Source organism: Aethalodelphis obliquidens, unplaced genomic scaffold (genome assembly GCF_003676395.1).
Source record: "Aethalodelphis obliquidens isolate GAN/ISIS:26980383/991018 unplaced genomic scaffold, ASM367639v1 scaffold102, whole genome shotgun sequence".
NCBI lineage: Eukaryota > Metazoa > Chordata > Mammalia > Artiodactyla > Delphinidae > Aethalodelphis > Aethalodelphis obliquidens.
The window spans coordinates 2822955-2846281 of record NW_020838046.1 but is presented as its reverse complement, the minus strand read 5'-3'; the positions used below and the strand labels follow the sequence as shown (position 1 = coordinate 2846281).

The 23327-nt window shown below is 42.6% G+C and overlaps 1 protein-coding gene across 5 annotated transcripts in view; it reads left to right on the top strand.

Annotated features, from left to right (window-relative positions):
• The first annotated feature begins 4219 nt into the window (after window positions 1-4219).
• PGBD2 (piggyBac transposable element derived 2) overlaps window positions 4220-23327 on the top strand; it is a 29859-nt gene continuing 10751 nt past the window's right edge. For 2 of the 5 annotated variants that reach the window (XM_027096390.1, XM_027096387.1), the window contains exon 1: window positions 4220-4599. The gene's annotated coding sequence lies outside the window, so the exon portion shown is untranslated. Of the gene's footprint in view, window positions 4725-12304; window positions 12360-23327 lie in introns of those variants that run through there. The other 3 variants (XM_027096389.1, XM_027096386.1, XM_027096388.1) reach the window with 2 other exon arrangements.

Genomic DNA, 23327 nt, shown 5'->3' with positions numbered 1-23327 from the left:
GTAAACATGTAGACTTGGTCTTGATTTTTAAATTAATTTTTGGTAAAATTACATGTGCTAGCATCCACATTGCAGGGAGAATGCTCTCTAGATTATAAAGAGCTGAAAGGAGCAGGCATGGGGCACACTGTTTATGTATCTCATTACTCCTTGCTCAGTTCACCTTCATGGGTCACAGCCGTAATAAGAATTCAGCAATAAATGAAAGTTTGAGTTATACTCAGCAGCATATATAAGAGTTGGCAAATTTCATGCTAGTCACTGTGGGCATATGAACTCAACAAAATTTGGCATAAAGTGTGTTTAAGAGAAAAAAGAAATAAAGTTAAATTTTAACCAAAGCCATAAAAAAGCTCCAGCTGAAATAAAAATAAGCTACAAAAGTGACTTTAACATTTTTAAATACATGAAAACTAAGACCCCATTATGCTGAGCCCTAAACCTAAACGACTCATAGAACACATGTTTTGTTTTCTTTTTGCCGTAATACTATGAGCAACAGCTTAAAACACAGAGGTGGGATGATGGATGTCCTTAACGGAGACAGGAAAGCAGGAGACACACAAAGACACATGGGAAGGGATTTCCCTGGGGGGTCCAGTGATTAAGACTCCGTGCTTGCACTGCAGGGGGCATGCAGGTTCAATCCCTGGTTGGGGAACTAACATCTTGCATGCTGTGTGTGTGGCAAAAAATAAAAATAAAAATAAAAGACACATGTGAAGAAGAGACAGAGATTGGACTGATGCAGCCACAAGCCAGAAAACACCAAGGACATTCATCATTGGATTTAAGGTCCACCTTACTTCATGATGATTTCACTTTACCTTTATTACATCTGCAAAGACTCTTATTCCAAATAAGGTCATATTCTGAGGTTCTGGGTGCGGGCCCAGCTGCTCCGCGGCATGTGGGATCCTCCCGGACCGGGGCACGAACCCATGTACCCTGCATCAGTAGGCGGACTCTCAACCACTGAGACACCAGGGAAGCCCTGGGCGGACATATCTTTTGAGGGGGCACCATTCAACTCACTACAAGGCGGATTAAAACCTCCAATACCACAAGTAAAGAAACGGTTTCTTTATTTAAAAAAAAAAAATTCCTTCAATATACTCCAAGAAGACAGTCCAGTGTGAAAATTAACAAAAGGGAACTTTACCGTATTAGAGTTGAGAGGCCACAAGGGGGAGCGCCACACATGTACCACTGAGTCAATACGAATCTTAGTAGGAAGAGACACATACTTTGCATCTCTGGCTGGAAATGACCCTACTTTACCACTGCCGCATGAGGAAGAAAGATTTTTCTCCTTGCTTGGCAACAGCACATCCAATGTGAAGTTGTCACAACTCAGACAATGAAAAGCCACCATACTTCAGTGGACTTTTTGTTTGTAACAGCCCCTCCCAACTTTCCCTTCTCCTCTCTAAAACAGTTTCTTCTCCTTTGCTTTATGGGACTTGCAGGTGGTTCGCCATGATTGCATGTCCCAAATTGCAGCTCTTTGCTGCTCCCAAATAACCCATTTTTCAGGTAAAATATTTGGCTGTTTTATTGTTTTAAGGTAACACCAGTCAAGGAGAGAGCACCTGAGCCACTAGATGGGCTCACCTGGAGGACACTGTCACCCACTACTCCATCATTCTCCTCTTCCCTCTCTTCTCCACCTTCAGTCCATCTTTTCATGACTATCTTTTTCACCGTTTTTGTTCTATACTTACTTCTCCCCGTATCTTAGATTCCCTCTTCCCCAAATCTCTATGATCCTAATAGCCCAAAGTAGGGACCTGATATTTCTGGTGGTTTGTATGCTGTTTATTCTGGAAGAGTGTTTGCTTCTTATTCTCAGATTCCTCCATCCTCTATTTGAGGTCATTCATGAATGAAGAGCCACAGTCTTCAGCACACGTATTGCTGTATGAATAGTGAAGTCCTTTCATACACCCTTTCTATTATCTGAGGAGGAAGGAATTGGGGAGCTAGAATGGAGGGGGAAGGCTCAGTGTAATCCCTCCCCAGGTTAAACTCTATGAATCAGCTAGGGGTTGTGAATATTTCCATTATTCATATGGGAGTGAGGAACCTAAATTCTGAGTGGAACAATCCAGTCATCCAAGCAAAATCTCAGATTTTTACTGTGCATTTTCTCCTTGGTCCAAGTCACCAAGGAGAAAATGGCTTAGGTCAGGATCCTAACCATTAATTAAGACAAAAGTGGGTACGAGCTGGATAGGTATTTCTTCATCTAGAAAAGACAAGCTAGTCAGTAACCTCCACTAATTTGCTAAACAAGGTCCCAAAAGAATGAGGATTCCAGTATGCATGTAACACCAAACCCCTTACCTCCCACCAAACCTTCTCCTTCTTCCATCTTTCACTTGTCAGTCAACGGCAACGCTATTCTTCTACTTGTGAAGGCCAAAACCCTTGAGTCTTCCCTGCCTCCTTTCTCTCATGTTCTACATCCAATCTATGAGCAAGCCCTATTGTGTCTCTACCTTCAAAGTATATCCAGGATCCTACTACTTCTCTCTGCCTCCATTATTTGCACCTTGGTCCAAGTCACCATCATACCTGGTCTGAACCACTATAATAGCCTCCTGTCTGGCTCTTTGATGCACCTCAGAGGGCACTTATAAAGGCTTCATCAGACTGCATTCCTCCTCTACTAGAGCCCCAAGCACACACAGAGGCTGGCCACATACCTGGCACATGATTTATGACTTCTCCAACTTCATTGTTTTGACTCCCCTTGTTCACTCATCTCCAGCCATGCTGTTCCTCCAAACTGCTGGGCTTGCTCCCACCTCAGGGCCTTTGAACATGCCGTTCTCCCTGTTTCAAGTATTTTCCTCCTTGAATTCTGCATGGCTTATTCTTCATATCTTTTGGCTTTTCCCTCAAATATAATTTTTTCAGGGAGAACTTCCGTGACCACACTATTTAAACATTCCCCTTCCCTGATTTTTTTTTCTCCATAGAACTTTCCACTTTGCATACCATATATTTCACTTGTTTGTTTATTGTCTGTTTCTCTCACTGGAATGTAAGCAGTGACTGTCACAGAGTGGGCATTCAGTAGATGGCTGTTGAATGAATGAATGAATGAATGGGATGTAGGTTCTGGGGAACAAAGGAAGGTAGGAAACACTGCATTTATGTTACCTAAAATAGCACACCACCCTCCCAGAGCTCATCTTCTACCCCCTTAACTTGCTTCATTTTTCTTTACAGCACCTATCACTTTTGATACTATTTGTTTCTTGAGTGCCTCCTCTATTACAAAGTGAGTCCCATGAGAACAAGAACTTTTTGTTCTCCGCTGTACCTGGTCTGCCTGGCAACAATACGTATTTGTGGAAAAAACAATGACAAACTTGAGTGTGCCCTCGGCTCCAGAATCTCACAAATGGGCATGGTAACTTATTTTTCTGACCCAGGTGGTTTACACTTTACAGTGACCAAAACCCTTATGAGAAGTGCCAGGGTGGAGAAGAAAATACAAAATCTTCACTACTCGCCCCTCTTCTTGAATGTTTAGCACAGTTTGGTCCCAAGGATTTTTGTGTTTAGAAAAACCCTTGGAGGCCAAGGCACCCTTTTCTGTAAAGTCACTTCCTATATACTTTATGGAGCAGAGCCTCAAAGTGTGTGTATGGAGAGGCGACGGGAGTGGTCCAGGCTGGAAGGGGGATTCCCCCGCCCCGGTTTCTCCGCCCCCCCCCGCCCCCCACCGCGCGGCGCGCAAGGTACCTTGTCTGCAGACAATTTTAGTTGTTGTAACTCGTGGAGCAGGGGTGTGGTGTGCTACTGGCACCTGGTGGGTAGAGGCGAGGGATGCTCAAAATCCTAAAATCACGGCTGCCAGATTTAGCAAATAAAAATACCTGTCGGTAGGGTCGCCAGATGAAATACATAACTCCAAGATTAATTTTAGAGTATATTTTTATCTGAAATTAAAATTTAACTTGCCGCCCTATATTTTATCAGGTGATCCTACCTGCAATACATGGGACAGGGCCCCACAACAAAGAATTATCCAGACCAAAAGTCCAGGGTGTGAGGTTGGTCCAGTAACGCAGATTGTTGGGCCTGGCCTCGGAGTTTCTGATTCGGTAGGTCTGGGGTGGGGCCCCAGGATTTGCATTTCTATCAAGTTCCCAAGTGAAGCTGCCATTGGTCTGGAACTACATTGGAGAACCACCGACCTAGAAAGAAAAAAAGACTTCGTGCCCTCCTGAGTAATAGCGAGGAGAGTGCCTAGGCTAGCATGTAAAGAGACAGGACGAGAAGGGGCTGCCATAGGGGCAGAAAATATTTCTGCCGTCTTGGGCCCTGCCTCAGAGGCACTTCTGCGTCCCCTCTAGGCGCCGCGGAGGCCCCAATGTCTCGATGGTCGCTCGAATCGGGGGCGTGTCCTGGGCAGGGGCGTGTCCTGGGCGGAGAGCAGAAGGCGGGCCGAGGGGAACCGAGCGCTCTCGTGCCGGACGTTGCGCGGCCGCGACGCCCGACGCCGGCGGGGCAGCGGCGCTCTGGGCTCTGCGCTGCCGGTGGTATCTGGTGCGAACCCACGAGGTTCTGGTCCGTTCGGCGCAGGTAGGCGTCGTCCCGCTTGCACCGCCTACTGGGCCCCTCTTGGTTGTGGGAGCGGCGCGCCCTGGCGTTGCGTTTTCTCAACGGTGCCCGAGGCGTTGGCCTTCGCTGCCGCGGGCGGACTACGGGTAGGTGGGACCAGGACAGGGACAATGGACCTCCGGGCGCGGAACTCAGAGGGCCGCACGGGGGCGCTCTCGCCGCGGGACGGGGAGGCTGGGCTGGGACCGGGGAGGACTCAGCTGGGGCGGAGCGGGCTTGGGGGCGGGAGACTTTGGGCGAGGCCGGGCTGTGGACCGGACCACGGCCTGCTAAACGCAGGATGTACTAAGGGAGGAGTGGCTGGGACCCTTGGTAGGAATCGGGGGCGGGCCCGGGCTGGAGGCCGGACGGACTGTGGGCGGTGCTGGGGCTGGGTCAGGCTGACGCGGGGCAGATTGGGGGCGGCGTGGGCGGACATCTGTGGGCGGGGGGGGGGGGGTGCGGCTCCCACGCCACGCCCCTTAGGGGGAGGGGCCACTCCGCGCGGGGCGCGCTGGGTGCAGGGCATTTCTGGCGTTCATAGTTTTTGCCTGCTTCTGGGATCGCCGACGTTGCATAGGGTCTTTGTTTTCCCCTTTTCCCCCCTTTTTGTTTGGTATTGAGATGGGTAGGAGAAGAAGGAGGACTCCGTTTCACAAAGGCCATTCCTGAGCTGTGGTACACCTGGCTTAGCTTTGAGGCATTTACGTTTATAAAATGTCTTATTAAAAAAAATTTTCTTTGAAGTAACTTAAGAATTTGAAAAAAGTTTTAAAACTAGTACAAAAATTCCCACATTCTAATCACCTAGGTTCCCCAAATGTTAACATCTTATTTAACAGAACAATTAGCAAAACCAGGACACCTAACATCTACAGGCCTTATTCAGATTTTTTTTGCTCTTCTTGTCCATTTCCTTTTTGTGGTATAGGATCCAAGTCAGGATTTAGATGCATTTAGTTGTCGTGTCTCATTGGAAAAATTTATATTTTAAACAATAGAAGCCCCCTTACCTCCAAGATCCTTCAGAGTGGCCCTTGGGACCACCAGATCTCAAATCAAAGAGGCTTTTCTTCTTGGATGCCAGGGCCAGTTGAGAACGTCCAGTTGAGCCTTCTGGCAGCTTTGCCATAGGTGGTCACCTCTGTCCCTTGACCCATCTGGCCCTTGGCTGCTCAGCCTCTCCTAGTTCTCCTCCTACCTCTCAAGTCAACCTCCTCCCTCAGATCTCTGCAGATGCCCTCCTTGGCCAGCTTCTCTTTCAGTGTGGGCTTCCTCCCTTGCATGATCTCTTGTGGCTTCAAGGATTCTTGTGGCTTTGAGCATTCCATAAATCCTCAGAAAACTCACTTGTTTATCACTTCAGCCCAGGCCATTTCTCGGTCTCAGACCCACAGGGATTGTGGCCTATCGATACCTTTCTGGGTTATCTCAAAAGCATTTCCAGGGGCTTCCCTGGTGGCGCAGTGGTTGAGAGTCCGCCTGCCGATGCAGGGGACATGGGTTCGTGCCCCGGTCCAGGAAGATCCCACATACTGCCGAGCGGCTGGGCCCGTGAGCCATGGCCACTGAGCCTTCTCATCCAGAGCTTGTGCTCCGCAACGGGAGAGGCCATAACAGTGAGAGGCCCGCGTACTGCAAAAACAAACAAAAAAAAAGCATTTCCATTCCAATATGCGCAAAACACAGCTCCAAGTCACCCACTTCTAGTCCACTGTATCAATTGGGTCTCCACTGATAGACATTTCCTATGCAGAGTTTCAGAGAATCTTAGAGAATGCATTTTGGTTAGGGGCAATCAAATATTAAGAGTTCCTAGTACTTTTTTAAATAGCTGTCTTAAAGCCAGAAAGTGAAGATGAAGATGAAGGCCTGCTACAGGATGAGGAGGATGCCCTGCAGTATGGCCATTTTCTTAGCAGCACAATTTGTTCAGTTCAGCAAGTATTTATTGGGTGCCTGTTGCATGCCAGGAGCTGTGGGGGATACAGAGATGAATAAATTCTGCACCCGCCCTGCCATCAGAGGGCATGTGGTGAGGTCATGTGTTGTAATTGAGGTGAAATCTGTGATAGAGGAAGGCTCAACTTGGAGAAGGAGGTTGCAGGACGTGAGTTGGCCTGAGCCTAGGTGGGAGAAGGTTGGGCACCCAGCTGTTAGGGGCCTTGACCTATTTCCAGGGCTCCTGGGATTGTGACCTCGGGAAGTTCTCCCTAGGCTATGATTATGGGCTGGCGTGGGAATGACTGGTTGGGGGCTGTCACTGAATGTTGGTGAGTGGATAAGGGTCAGCCTAGGGTACAGCAGAGGAAAAGGTGATGAGATGAGCTGCTGAGAGTGGTGTGACTGTGAAATGGTAACACAGGTCATACTCTCTGACCCAAACCCAACCAGACATGGGGAAAAGTCAGAATGTTTGAATTTTATCAGAGTCACACTGAAGCACTCCTTAATCAAACATAGGATTTCTGTAGCAATATCTATCAATATCTATAGTAAGTAATAGAAATAGGTATTATAAAGAGCCTCAGATATTTTCAGGTTTTGCTGCCAGGCAGTTTGTTGCCCAAACTTTGAAATAATGTTCAGTTTTCACAACATTTTTGACTTTTGAGAATTGTAGGTGAAGGGTTGTGGATCTGAAAAGATAGCTACCACTTGTAGAGCCAGGCCTGTTGTGTGTGCTTCACAGGCATTGACTCTCATGCTCAACCCTACAAGGGTTGATACCATGCAGATCCCATTTTGTGGGTGAGGAGATGAGGGCATAGAGAAGGTAAGTGATTTGCCCACAGTCACACAACTCACCCCTGTTGGCTCCATAGTCCACATTCTTACCAGACTGCATACGTGTGAATGGGAGGTTGGGGAGTTGCAGGACCAAAGTCTTTCTCCCATACCTCAGATAACTGGCATCTGCAACCAGCCTGTGTGAGTGCCAAGGAGGGTCAGAAGAGAAGGGAGGCAGGAGCCCTGTAGAGGTTGTGGTTACATACACAGACTCATTGAATGCCTGTGGGGACTCACTTCCTTGGTGCCTGGAGCTTGTGGTCTGGTTGGACAGTGAGCTCTTCTCACAAGCTGTAGAGGAAGTTAAGTGCACTGTCAAGTGGACCAGAGGAGGACATGGGTGATCAGAGGCACTGGGTTGACAAGCTGGGATGCAGACTAGCTGGGCTTTGAGGAAATTTAGGTGAATGATTTTATGAGGATTCTGTAAGGAGATTCTTCATGAGAGACACAGACTGTTGAGTGCGGAGATGACTGTATTCTAATTTTCTTCCTCTAACTGCAAAAGATATATGTGCTCTGGAGCACCAGAGATGAATGCCTTCTGCCTGCCACTTCCATTGTCACTGCAGACAGTGGTCTTCTCAAAGGACATTGAATGGGTCAATTTGATCATATTTGCTCAGGTGTGTGAGAATGTCCCTGTGCCTTTGTGAGTGCATGTATAACTGTGCAAAATATGCATTCAAAAACATATAAGATGCATAGGAACAGTTTAAAGAGTCATGAAAGAACTTTGAACACTCCACTCAGTTTAAGAAATAGAACCTTGTCAAAATCTTAGCAATTCCCTGTATGTCTGCCCCAATTGCATCTTTTCTCTTCAGAGGTAACTACTATTCTGAAGTTCCTCTTAACCATTTCCTTGCTTTTCTTTATAGTTTCACAATGTGTATGTGTCTCCAGATAATATTTTAGTTTTGTTTAACTTTTTGATCCTTATAAAATGAAACCATGTAGCAAGTTTTCTTTTTTTTTCTTTTTTTTGCTTATTGTCTTTTATTTGAGATTCATTCAGTCGTGTGTGTGGCTGAAGTTCTTCACTCACTTTTTCTGTGGTATTGCACTGCATCCATTCTGTTGATGGCCGTTTGGGCTGTCTCTAGTTTTTGTTACTCTAAATAAACAGTGCTGCAGTGGACATTCTTGTCCTGGTCTCCTGGTGCACAGATGAAGTAGTTCTCAAACAGGGGTGAGGGAGGTGAGGTGAGATAGGGGTAAGGGAAGAAAGGGAAACACTTCTGGTTGTTATAACTGGGAGGTGGTGTGCTCCTTGTCTCTAGTGGGTAGAGGCCAGGCACACTGCTAAACATACTACAATGCACAGGACAGCCTTCCCATCTCCTCCTCTCCCACGCACCAAAGAATTGTCCGACTCCTAATGCGAGTGTCGAGGCTGAGAACGCCTGCTCTAGGGTAAATACCTGGGGTGGACTGCTGGGTGCGTGGGTTTGTGCATGTTCAACTTTAGTAGATACTAGCATACTGTTTACATTCCTTTCAGCAGTATGTGGCCTCTTGCATTACTCATTGTCCTTTTCAACACTTGATAATCTCTGCCTTTAAAATTTTTGCCAACTTGGTGTCTGTGAAATGATATCTGATTGTGATTTTAATTTCATTTCCTGAACAGTAATGAGATTGAGCATCTTTTCATGTCGGTCTTCTTTTTGTATTTCCTTTGAGAAGTGCCTCCTGATACCATTTTGCCCATTTTCCTGTTGTGTTATTTGTGTTTTTCTTAATGGTGTCTGGCATTTCTTTATATATCATAGATTATTCTTACCTCCTAGATGCTAATCCCTTATATTTGTTGCAGATAACTTCTCCCATTTTTGAGTTTATTCTGATGGGCTGAAAAGTTCTTAATTTAAATGTAGTAGAATTTATCAATCATTTTCTTTATGGTTAAATGCTTTTTGCTGGTTGGTTGGTTTCCTGCCAGATCCCCAGGTGGGCAGGACTTGTTCTAGGACCACACTGGAGCAGTGCTGAAACCAAGTCTCAGTGCCACTTCAGGACCCACAGCTGGCACTAAGGTTGGCAGGCCTGCTGCCAGGGGCACAGATGGGTGTTGCTGGATCCCTGGGTGAGCAGGACTGGGAGCAGGGCTAGAGCCAGGTCACAGGGCTGCTTCAGGATCTGTAGTCTGGTCCAAGGATGGTAGGCCTGTTACTAGGGGTACGGATGCATGATTCCTCCTGGGTCCCTTGTCAGATGGTTACAGGACCGTGACCAGGCAGGTCTGGAGCTGAGTCTGTAGGGAGTTGGGGCTGCTTTCAGTTTGCTGGCAGAACCACGTGAGCTTGCCACCAGGGTGTGGGCCTGCCTTTTTAGAGCAGCTATCCTTGGCCTTGGGGTTCACTGGGGTTTTGCAACCTCCTATCTGGATCCCAAGGCTTTCACAAAGGCACTTTTGTCTGTAGTTGCCTTCCAAATCATTGTTTGTTTAGGGAGATGCATTCCTATTCCACCACCTTGCTAATGTCGTTCCCTGTCTCCGTTTAAGTAGGATAGGTCAAACATGTCAGTTCTGTTGTTCAAATCTCAGTAATTTTGTCTGCTTGACCATCAGTTACTGGAAGAGGTGTGTTGAAATCTCTTACTGTTACAATAGATTTGTCAATTTCTATAATTCTATTACTTTTTACTGTATTTTGAAGTTATATTGTTAGATGCATAAAGTTTAAAATTACTATATCTTTCTGATGAGTCCCACCTTTTTTCCCTGTGAAGTTACCCTCATTTTCTCTGATAATGCTTGCTTTACATTTTGTTATTTTTAATTGTAAAAAACACATGAAATAAAATTTACCATCTTAACCACTTTTAAGTGTACATTTCAGTAGTGTTAAGTATATTCACATTGTTGTGCAACTAATCTCCAGGACATTTTTATCTAACAAAACTGAGACTATACCCATTAAACATCAACTTCCTATTTTCCCCTCCACCCACTCCTGGTAACCACTATCCTACTTTCTGTTTCTATGAATTTAAATACTTTAGATACCTCATGTAAGTGGAATCATACAGTATTTGTCTTTTTGTGAGTGGTTTATTTCACTTAGCATAATGTTCTCGTTTCATCCATGTTGTAACATGTGGTAAGATTTCCTTTTAAGGCTGAATAATGTTCTATTGTAGATCTACCTATTGTAGGTTCTATGTGTAGACCACATCTTCTTTACCCATTCATCTGTAGGTGGACATGGGAGTTGCTCTCACCTCTTGGCTATTGTGAATAGTGCTGCTATGAACCTGGGTGTCTCTTTGAGACCCTGCTTTCAATTCTTTTGGTTAAATGCTCAGAAGTGGTATTGCTGGATCATATGGTAGTTCTGTTTTTAATTTTTTGAGGTACCATCATACTGTTTCACATAGTGGCTGCACCATTTTATGTTCACATTAACAGTGCACAAGGGTTCCAATTTCTCCACATCCTTACCAACAGTTGTTATTTTCTGTTTTTTTTTTTTTTGTTTTTTTTTTTTTTGCTGTACGTGGGCCTCTCACTGTTGTGGCCTCTCCCGTTGTGGAGCACAGGCTCCGGACGCACAGGCCCAGCGGCCATGGCTCACGGGCCCAGCCGCTCCGCGGCACGTGGGAGCTTCCCGGACCGGGGCACGAACCCGCGTCCCCTGCATCGGCAGGCGGACTCTCAACCACAGCGCCACCAGGGAAGCCCCTGTTTTTTTTTTTTTTGATAGTGGTCATCCTAATGGGTATGAGGTGATAAATTATTATGCTAATGGTTTGCATTTCCCTAGTGATTAGTGATGTTGAGCATCTTTTTGTGTGCTTATTGGCCATTTGTATATCTTTAGAGAAATGACTGTTCATGTTTTTTGTCCACTTTTTAGTTGGGTTACTTTTTTTGTTGTTACTAAGATATAGGAGTTCTTTATATATTCTAGATATTAACTCCTTGTAAGAGGTAATTTGCAAATATTTTCTCCCATTCCATGTATTGCCTCTCTACTTTGTTGATTATATCCTTTGATGAAGTTTTAAGTTTGATGTAGTCCCATTTGTCTGTATTAGCTTTTGTTGTCTCTGCTTTTGGTGTCATATTCAAGAAATCATTGCCAAATCCAATGTCATGAATCTTTTCCCCTATGTTTTTTTCTAAGCGTTTTATAATTTTACCTCTTACATTTAGGTCTTTGGTATGTTTTGAGTTAATTTTTGTATATGATACAAGATAAGTGTTCAACTTTATCCTTGTGCACGATATCCAGTTTTTCCAACACCATTTGTTAGGGACTGTCCTCTCCCTACTGAGTGGTCTTAGCACCCTTACCTGGCTGTATACATGAAGGTTTATTTCTGGCACTCTATGCTGATTCATTGATCTATATGTCTGTCTTTAATGCCAGTACCATACTGTTTTGATTTCTGTAGCTTTGTAATATGTATTGAAATGAGGAAGTGTAAGTCTTCCAACTTTGTTCTTTTTCAGAATTGTTTTGGCCATTGGAGTTCCTTGATATAACATGTGAATTTTTAGGTGGCTTTTTCTATTTGTACCAAAAATGCCATTGGGATTTTGATAGAGATTGCATTGAATCTGTGTATTACTTTGGGTAGTATTGACATACTGTCAACATTAAGTCTTCCAGTCTATGAACCTGAGATGTCTTTACATTTTTTGGTGTTTTTTTAAAGTGTTTTCATTAATGTTTTTTTGTCAGTTTACAACTCTTTCACCTTCTTGGTTAGGATTGTTCCTAAATATTTTATTCTTTTCAATGTTGTGGTAAATGGAATTGTTTACTTAATTTCCACTTCATATTGTTCATTGTTAGTGTATAGAAATGCAACTAAAATGAATAGATTTTAGTGTGTTACTTTTGATTCCTAAAACTTTGCTGAATTTTTTATTATTTCTAACAGGTTCTTAAAAAATCTTTAGGGATTTCTACATATAAGATCATGTCATCCACAAACAGGTAATGCTATTTCTTCATTTCCAATTTGGATGCCTTTTATTTATTTATTTTTCTTGCTGAAAGGTTCTGGCTAGGACTTCTGGTATTACGTTGAGTAGAATGGCCAGAGTGGGCATCCTTATCTCGATCCTGTTGGTAGAGGAAAAGTTTTCAGTATTTCACTATTTCATACGATGTTAGTTGTGATATTTTTTCATATATGGCCTTTGCTATGTTGAGATGGTTTCCTTCTATTCCTAGTTTATTAAGTGTTTTTATCGTGAAACAGTGTTAAATCTTGTTAAATGCATTTTCTGCATCAATTAATATGAACATGTTTTATTTTACATGATTTTTACATGTTGAACTATCCTTGCATTCCAGAAATCCTACTTTGTTGTGTATAATCCTTTCAATGTGCTTTTGAATTCAGTTTGCTAGTATTTTATTGAGGATTTTTGTTCATATTTATCAAGGCTATTGGTCTTTAATTTTCTTCTAGTGTTTTTGTCCGGCTCTAGTATCAGGGTAAGCTTGGCTCAGCTATTATATTTTTCAGCTCTAGAATTTCTGTTTGGTTCTTTTTTATAGTTTCTATCTCTTTGTTGATATTCTCATTTTGTTCATGCATTTCCTGATTCTGTTTAGTTGTATATCTGTGTTTTCTTTTAGCTAATTGAATATCTTTAAGAAGTAGTTTTGAATTTTTCATTAAGAAATTCAGCAACCTGTTTTTCTTTTGGGTCCAGTCTGGAGTTTTATTTTGTTCCTTTGATTGGGCCATGTTTCCTTGTTTCTTTGTATACTTTGTGATCTGTTGCTGAGATTTGGCCATTTGACAAAGCAACTTCCTGTCCGGGTGTTAATGGACTGGCGTCATTTAGCAGAATACTTTCACCAATCAGCCCACCTGGAAGTTTGGGACCTCCCCATCCTTTTCTAGTGATGTATGTTCTCTGGACTTGTGTGTGTACTTTTTAACTGTCTTAATTCCTCTACACTGCTTGTCCTTATTTCTTCTCAGGAGCTTGTAATTTCTTGCTCTCCCAGACATCTGCCTGCTGAACTGCAGAATCTCTGCAGCTACTGTGCTGTGGCACCTGCCTGCATTTTCAGTGTCTTCCAAACTACGCCAACATGCCTGTCAGTGCTCCACGTCTGGTGAGACAGAAATCTGTCCCTCAGGCAGGCCCCAGGCAAACCAGAACTAGGTTTTCTCTTAGTTGCACCTAACTATACTGAGATGGGGGAGAAGCATGTGTGTGCAAAATGCCATGAACTTTTCCTACCCTTTTCAATGGAATTCCTTCTTGGTTTTCTATTGGCTTGGTTTTCCATTGGTCTCTGACCCCCGTTCCTGGGACAAGAGAACAAGAAAAAGCAGGGGAAAGAATCAAGAGACTGGTCTTAGCAGGGTGGAAGTTTTTATGTGGTTATTAAGGAATAAGGTGAATTAAGCAAATATTGATAGGGGTGAAAGAAAGGTGAAACAGAAAAGGGAGAGTCACAGGACTTGTCTCAGCAGGGTGGAAATCTTTATTTAGATGGTTTTTAGGAAGTGGGATGAAGACCACCTAGAGGAGTGGGATAGGGAGGGTGGGAGGGGGGGAGACCCAAGAGGGAAGAGATACGGGGAAATATGTATGTGTATAGCTGATTCACTTTGTTATAAAGCAGAAACTAACACACCATTGTAAAGCACTTATACTCCAATAAAGATGTTAATTTAAAAAAATGAAAAGAAGTGGGATGAATAAAATGGACATTGATGGGGTTAAAACAAAGGTTTTAATGCAGCCATACCAAAGACTGGGTGTTAGCCAAAGGGATCTCCTGCTGGTCCCCCAGCCTGTAGGGGTCCCAAACAAGTCTGCTCTATTTATCCCAGTTTGGAGAAGTAAAAAGCCAGAAGGCAGAGACTACATTGAGGAACCTCGCCAGCAGTCACTTGGGGCAGTGGTTAGGCAGATTAATCAAGTTGACAGTTGACAAAAGGGCCAGGGTACCTTGGCTCAACCCTTACTAAGGACCCAAAGCCTTTTGCACATGAGTGGGTAAAATGGTCAGGGGGTTGATACAGGAGTCCTACGAACTGTGGTACCAAGACCTATTGGTGAAGCCGTGACACAGGCTACAGTTAGATTTAGAGAGTATAAAAGTGTGGGTTGGGAAGTCCCTGGCGGTCCAGTGGTTAGGACTTTGTGCTTTCCCTGCCAAGGGCCTGGGTTCAGTCCCTGGTCAGGGAACTACGATCCCCACAAGCCGTGTGGCACAGCCAAAAAAAAAAAGTATAAGAGTTAATAAGATTGTGAAAGTTGAAATGTTTAAACAAGCTTTATGTAAAGAAATTGTGTCTTCTTTATCTGAATGTTTTATGGGAATCGATACTGTGTTTGGCTGGGGAACACTTCCCCTACCTAATATTGTAACACAAAACCTGTTGATGTGATCCTAATGGAGGCCACAGTGAGGGTTGATAGAATTAAGATTGAAGTTTGTAGAATTGTTGTTTGAACAGACTCTATGTGAAGTGGTTGTGTCTCTTTTTTCTGATTGTATTATGGGGATGGACGTTGTATCTGGGGGATGTTTCCCCTACCTAATATTGTAAACAGAAGGCATGTAACTCTACCCTTTGAGCAATATTAATCAGACATGATAAATAGGAACCAGTAAGGAGTGTGGAATAGAAGTTGGATTGCTGGTAGGGACAAATTCTCTGTGTGATAGCCCGTGGAGCCTAGACTGTGGTTTATGACAACAGCCTGTGAATGCCTCCCAGCGATCACTACTGGGAATTTATACTAGACAGTTTCCATTTGAAGGGTATTTACTATCTTGCCATTTGACATTATTAATTGAAGCTACCCCTATGACTGAAGGACATAAAATTATCTTAAAACCTGAAATGCTCAATGTGTAGGGTGATGTCAGAGAATCACTCTAATGGGGATGTCAGTGCCTGGAAGAATTTCATAATAAAATAGAAATGGTTTATACAGGATGATGCTGCCTGGGGAGTGCAAGGAGATACTCACGAGTAGGGGGCTTCTTTTTCTCTAGGACTGTCTCTGTAACTGTGTGAGGAGTTGCTGGATTCCTTTGTCACTTGGACACTGCCCTATAAAGAACTCTCAACTGACCAAAAAAGCGTTGCTTCATTTGTGGATGGCATTTAGAAGGTGAATGGACAGCATCCTATTTGGAAGGCCACCACTCTGAATTCTTCAAATCAGATTGGTGGGCTGACTTGCATGCTGTTATCCTAACAGTGATGGAAGAATTGAACGATGGTATAAGCACCTATGATTGGGTTTTTATTGATTCATGGATGCTGGCCAATAGACTGGCCATATGGTCAGGCAGGAGGGCAATGAAAACCTGGCCCATTAAAGGGATGCCCTTGTAGGGCACAGGCTTGTGGAAATTTGAGGGGTGCATTAAAGTAGAACATGTCAATGCCCATCAGAAGAACTCTTTTCCAGGTTTAGTAGGTGATTGGAATCAGCAAGCAGATACTCCTGTGTGCTCCCTTGAGATGGCCACCTGGGTCCGTGACATGTACGGACATAGGGGTCACTGCAGCAAAGTAAAGATGGGTTGAATTTCCTCATAGTCTTCTTGTACTCTCATGCACAAAATGCCAGTAAGAGAAGTTCTCTCTGTCAACGAGAGAGACAGAGATTGCACATGGCTATATGGCAGATTCCCTGGTGGGAAGGCTCTGATCGTGGTTGGCATGTGAGACAATGCTGGTAGCCATGGGGGGCTACAAATGGGTCCTGACGCTGGGAATAGACACTGACTCTGCACAGGGCTATGCCTGCCTAATGGTAGATGAAAATGCTCAGAATACTGTGAAAGAACTGGAACAGAAGATACTACACCAATTTGGGTTGCTGACTATCATTTCTTTAGACCAAGGAACACATTTTACAGTCTGTAATGTCCAACAATGGGCAGAGAAATATTCTTCTCTGAGTACTAGTTTGACAGAGGATTGGAATGGGCATTTGAAGCATTGGTTGTCTAAAATGGAGGAAAATAAAGGCATGAAGGGCTGGCTTTACACACCTTCATGAGTGTCTACTCATACGAAACGTGAGTGGGACTAGAAGAGTGTCCCCACTGGATAGATTCCTCTATTTTTCTGGTGGATCTAGGGAAGTAGGGGTGACAAAGGATGCTGATATGACTTACCTTCTTGCCAAAGGAGGAGGACGTTGGTATAATAGCTATAGTTTTTTTTTTTCTCTCTCTTTTTTTTCTTTTTCTTCCTCACACCACCTCAACTTTTTGTTTGTTTTTCCTACCTGATGGCAGTGGTCATGTGACCAGGGCTGCAAATACAAGTTGATTGATTCCTAAGCAAGAAACTATAACTATATTTTTAAACCTTAAGTCAGAATTCCTAAGGGCCTGATGGGGCAGAATGTGCCTTCATCCCATCTGACAAGACTGAATGCAGCTATATTGCTTGGTGGTAAAGATAGCCCACTAGTTCTGTACCTACATAACCTCACCCTCTCTAAATGGGAGTGGACTGAGGGAAGGCACTTGCTAGGCTAATATTGCTTTCTGCAACCTAGACCAGCACAATGGTTGAATCTAATGAACCTTCCAAAAATGGAAGAGTTTGGGTATAAATGAAGAGAAGGAGGAATAGTAGCTAAGGGTAAGTAGTGAATAAATGTGTTATGTAAAAAGGTAAATTCAGTATTACATTAGTACCTCAAAAGAGCTCAGAGCAAGAGATGACATTGTCTCCTAGCTCAATTATATCAGATGTCTGAAAGAGTGAAGCCATATGTTTGCTGAAACCACTCCTGCTTTTGGAACCTGATATGATCGAATGAAAGACTGCAAACTGGAGTGGCCTAATCCTGGGAAACATCCTCATACAACAAAATGATGAACTGGAATGATTATTAATGATTGCATGGGGTTCTAGTAATGTGCCAGTATCTTTTGACTTGGGTATCATTTTGCTGAAAGGAGTCTGTGGCCAGAGCCCATGGGGTGGGCTATGAGATAATAGAAAATATATATAGATCTCTGCCCCAGTTCCTGGAACAGAGCTCCTGAAATCCTTGTAATTTCCTATGTGATAAGAGCACTAGGAGCATCTTTTGTCCTAATATTTGGTTTTTGACCTGGGTTCCTGGCACAGGGCTCCTGAAACCCTTGTAATTTCCTGCGTGATAGGAGTGTCCTTTGTTCTAATGAGGTGACTCTGGTTGGGTGCCTGGATGGCTCCTGGATGAGGGCTGGTTACCAGAAAGACCAAGCCACGATTGGAAGCTTGGAATTTTCAGCCCCACCCACTCCCCATTCTCTTGAGAAGGGAGGAGCTGAAAACGGGATTAATGATAAATCATGCCTACATGATGAAGCCTCCATAAAAATCCCCAAAGTACAGGATTCAGAGAGCTTCCGGATTGGTGAACACATGGAGGTGCTGCGAGAGTGGTGCCTGAAGAGGGCATGGAAGCTCTGCACCCTTTCCCCATACCTTGGCCTGTGCATCTCTTCATCTGGCTGTTCATCTATATCCTTTATCATATCCTTTAATAAACTGGTAAACATAAAGCATTTCCCTGAATTCTGTGAGCCGCTCTAGCAAATTCGTTGAACCCAAGGAAGGGATCATGGGAACCCCTGATTTGTAGCCAAGTCAGACAGAAATTGTGGGTAACCTGGGGACCTACTACTACTTGTAATTGGCATCTGATGTGGGGAGCAGTTTTGTGGTACTGAGCCCTTAACCTGTGGAATCTGACACTGTCTCCAGGTAGATGGTGTCAGAATTGTTGGACACCCAGCTGGTGTTGCAGAGAGTTACTTGTATGGACCCCCCCACCCCGAATTTAGTCACTAGAAGTGTCAGAAGTGAAACGTTCTGTGCTAATGGTAAAGAAGACCCACAGGAGAGAACAAAGGAGGGAAGGACTGGGTTTCTTCCTACCCAGGAGGAGGAAAACTGCGTTTTTCCAATTTAGTAGTGTTTTCATAAAGGTATTCTGGCCCATATATTGATGTTAACTTGCATTTCTGTGGGAAATGAGGATCTAGAACTTCCTTCATCTGTCCTTCATCTGTTGATATCACCTCCCCCATTATCTGCCTTTTGATTAGATAGTTTAATCTATTTACTTTAAAAATAATTACTGAAAAGGGGAGACGTATTTTGTCACATTGCTATTTGTTTTGTGTCTGTCTATCTTATAGCTCTTTTGTCTCTCATTTTCCTCCATTACTGCCTACCTTTTTTGTGTTTAGTTGATATTTTGTAGTGACATGTTTTGATTTCCTTTTAATCTCCTTTCATGCATATTCTTTAGATTTTTTTTGCAGTTACCATGGGATTATATAGAATATCCTAATGTAACTAATTTCACTTGATAGCAGCTTTGCTTCAGTTGCATACATAAACTCCTCTCTTACAAAGTTCTTCCCCCCTTATATTACTGATGTCAAAAATTACATCTTTAATTTATAATTGTTTTTTATGCATTCATCTTTTAAATTCTGTAGAAAATAAGAAGTGGAGTTACAAACTAAAATGACAACAATGTTGTTGGTTTTTTTAAAATATGGGTTTATATATTTACCCTTACTGGTAGCTTTATCTTTTCTCAAGTATGACTGAGTTACTGTCCAGCATCCTTTCCTTTCAACATTAAGGACTCTCTTTAGCATTTCTGGTATTGTGAGTCTAGTGGTAATGAATTCCTTCAACTTTTGTTTGTCTGGGAATATCTTAATTTCTCCCTCATTTTTGAAGGACAGTATTGCTGAATATAGAAATCGTGGTTCGCAATTTTTTTTCTTTTAGCACTTTAAATATATCATCTTACTACCTTTTGGCCTCTAAGGTTTCTGATGAGAAATTGACTGATGATCTTATTGCAGATCCTTTATACTATGAATTGCTTCTCTCTTCCTGATTTCAAGATTCTTGCTTTGGCTTTGGCCAATTTGATTATGATGTGTGTTGGTGTAGGTCTCTTTAGTTTATCCTACTTCAGGGTTTGTAGATCTGTGTCTTCCCTCAAGTTTGGGAAACTTATGGCTATTGTTTTTTCAAGTAATGTCTGTGCCCTTTTCTTTCTCTTTTCCTTTTGAGATTCTCAAAATGTGTATGTTGACTGACTTGGTGGTGACCCACAAGTCTCTTAGGCTCTGTTCACTTTTCTTCATATATATATATTTTTCTGTTTGTAAGAGTTGATATTTTTAATAGTCCTGTGTTCAGTCCTTTTTTTCTCCCTTCACAACCCTGGTGTTGAACTCCTCTAGTGAATTTTTCATTTCAGCTTTGTTTATATATTGTTTGCCTGGTTTCCTTTAGTTCTTTGTCCATGTTTTCCATTTACTTGCAGCATATTTAAGATGATTATTTTAAAGTCTTTGTCTAGTAAGTCTGATATCTAGGTTTCCTCAGAGTTGGTTCTGTCAGCTTTAAATGAGCCACATTTTCTTGTTTCTGTATGTGCCTTGTGATTTTTTTTGCTAAAAATTGAATGTTTTTCTATTATTATGTGGTAACTCTGGAAATTTAGACTCCTTGCCTTCCCCAGGGTTTGCTTTTTTAAATTTTTTGAAGGCCATTGTAGTTCATTTGTTTTGGGACTTTTCCAAACTATTTCTGCAAAGACTGTATATTGTCATGTGTGATCACTGAAGACTTTGTTCCTGTAGCTTGTGTTCAGCTAATCTTTTGACAGAGAATTCCGTGAATCTCAGGAGCTGAAACAAACAAAAAAACACTGAAAAAACCCAAAAAAGGACCATCTACCTCTTCTTGTCTTTACATATTTGCTCTTTGCTGGGACACTCCTTCATCACTTAGTTAGGATACTCTTAATCTTGGGATTAGCCCGAGGTAAAAATTTAAGGTCTCAGGAGTTTTCTGAGCGTGTGTCTTGGTCTTGCATGTGGCTTTCTTAAATTCCTCCATATTCGTGGAAGCTTTTGAATGTCCTGTATTTCCAAATGGCCTTAAATGGTCTGTTATGTATCTTTACCCACAGTCTGTTGCTCCAGACGTCTGTGGATTTGTATTCTGCCTCACAGCTTTTTCTGCCACACCAGGGTTTTAGGTATCCTTAAGACACGTTAGAGCAGAAATACACAATAATTTGCAATCAGGTTTGCTCTTTCTCCCTTTAGTTTGAGGGGAAAACTGGGAATTGGGTGTCTGGCTACTCAAGACTAAGATTGCTGCAGCACTGGAAAGGGGGTAGGTCAAGGGTGAGTAAGAACTCCACAAAATGTTCTATTGTTTTGAAGTTGGCTCTTCAATTTTTTTTTCAGTTGTATTGAGATATAATTGACATACAACACTGTATAAGTTTAAACTGTACCACATAATGACTTGTCATACTTATATTGTAAATTGCTATAGTAAGTTAACGTCCATCTCATATAGTTATGAAGAAGAAATTTTTTTTCCTTGTGATGACAACTTTTAAGATTTAATCTCTTAGCAACTTCCAAAGATACTATACAGCAGTGTTAACTATGGTCATCATGTACATATTTCCCCAGTTATAAACTGAGACTTCCTTATTTATTTTATACCTGGACACTTGACCTTTTCACCACCATCAACCAATTCCCTCTTCTTCAACCCACCACCTCTGGTGACCACAAATCTGATTCTTTTTATATGAGTTCATTTGTTTGTTTTTTTTAGATTCTACATATAAGTGGGATCATACGATATTTGTCTTTTTCTGTCTAACCTATTTCACTTAGCATAATGCCCTCAAGTGCATCCATGCTGTCACAAATGATAGGATTTCCTTCTTTTTTATGGCTGAATAACATTCCATTATATATATGTACCACATTTTCTTCAGTGGACACATCTTGGCTATTGTAAATAATGTTTCAGTGAATGTGGGGATGCAGGTATTTCTTCAAATAGTGACTTCATTTCCTTTGGATGTATACCCAGAAGTGGACTCGCTGGACTGTATGGTAGCTTTATTTTTACTTTTTTGAGGAACCTCCATACTGTTTTCCGTAGTGGCTGCTCCAGTTTGCATTCCCACCAGTAGTGCACAAGGGTTCCCTTTTTTCCACATGCTTGATGTGTCTTTTTGATGGCAACCGTTCTAACAGGAGTGAGGTGATATCTTACAGTGGTTTTGATTTGCATTTCCTTGACGGTTAGTGATTTTTTTAAAATAAATTTATTTATTTATTTATTTTTGGCTGCATTGGGTCTTCATTGCAGTGCATGGGCTTCTCATTGCGGTGGCTTCTCTTGTTGTGGAGCACGGGCTCTAGGTGCACAGGCTTCAGTAGTTGTGGCACGCAGGCTCAGTAGTTGTGGCTTGCGGGCTCTAGAGTGCAGGCTCAGTAGTTGTGGCGTACAGGGCTTAGTTGCTCCACGGCATGTGGGATCTTCCCGGACCAGGGCTCGAACCTGTGTCCCCTGCATTGGCAGCCGGATTCTTAACCACTGCGCCACCAGGGAAGTCTGACGATTAATGATGTTGAGCATCTTTTCATGTAGCTGTTGGCCGTTCAGTATTTTCTTTTGAAAAATATCTAATTTCCTCCACGTAGCACCCCAGGACTGGGGCACCTAATCTGTGGCTTGAATTGCTCACTTCCCAGGGCAGGTGTCTGCCCTTATAATCTTCCATTTCCTCTGAGTCCCCTTCCAGGAGCACCAGGTCCTGACCCCATCTTTTCTTCCCTTCATACCTGATCACGTGTATATCTTTCCTACATCCTTGTTTATACAACAGGCCTTCTGCCAGTTTCCACTTAGTTTTCAGTGAAAATTGTTTACGTGTAGATATATTTTTGATTTGTTTGTGGCGGGCAGTGAGCTTCATGTCCTCTCACATTGCCATCTTGATCCCTTTGATTACTATAGCCTTATAATATAGTTTGAAATGAGGAAGTGTAATGCCTCCTGCTTTGTTCTTTTTAGGATTGCTTTGACTATATGAGGTCTTTTGTGGTTCCGTATAAATTTTAGGATTGTTTTTTCTACTTCTATAAAGAATGCCATTAAATCTTGATAGGGATTGCATTGGATCTGTAGATGGCGTTGGGTAGTATAGACATTGTAATATTAATTCTTCCAATCCATAATCGTGGGATATTTTTGTCTTCAGTTTCTTTCATCAATGATTTGTAGTTTCCAGTGTAGGGATTTTTTTTTTTACTTCTTTGGTTAAATTTATTCCTATATATTTTATTGTTTAATGCTATTGTAGTGGGGTAATAGTCTTCAATTCCTTTTTTAAAAAAATATTTATTTATTTTTTGGCTACACTAGGTCTTAGTTGTGGCATGCGGGGTCTTTAGTTGCAGCATGCAGAATCTTTAGTTTCGGCGTACAGGATCCTTAGTTGCGGCATGAGAACTCTTAGTTGCAGCATATGGAATCTAGCTCCTGACTAGGGATCCAACCTGGGCCTCCTGCATTGGGAGTATGGAGTTTAGCCTCTGGACCACCAGGGAAGTCCCATTCTCCAATTCTTAAGAGAATTCAGTTTTAAAGTATAGTAATGCTACTGATTTTTTTTTTTTTTTTTTTTTGCGGTACTTGGTCCTCTCACTGTTGTGGCCTCTCCCGTTGCGGAGCACAGGCTCTGGACGCACAGGCTCAGCGGCCATGGCTCACGGGCCCAGCCGCTCCGCGGCATGTGAGATCTTCCCAGACTGGGGCACAAACCCGTGTCCCCTGCATTGGCAGGCAGACTCTCAACCACTGCACCACCAGGGAAGCCCATGATTTTTGTATGTTGATTTTATATCCTGCAACTTTACTGAATTCATTAATTAGATCTAACGGTTTTTTTGTGAAGTGGTTAGGGTTTTCTGTATCTAAAATCATGTCATCTGTAAATAGAGACAGTTTTTCTTCTTCCTTTCCAATTCTGATGCCTTTTATTTCATTTTCTTAATTTATTGCTCTGGTAGGACTTCTAGTACTGTGTTGAATAGGAGTGGTGAGAGTAG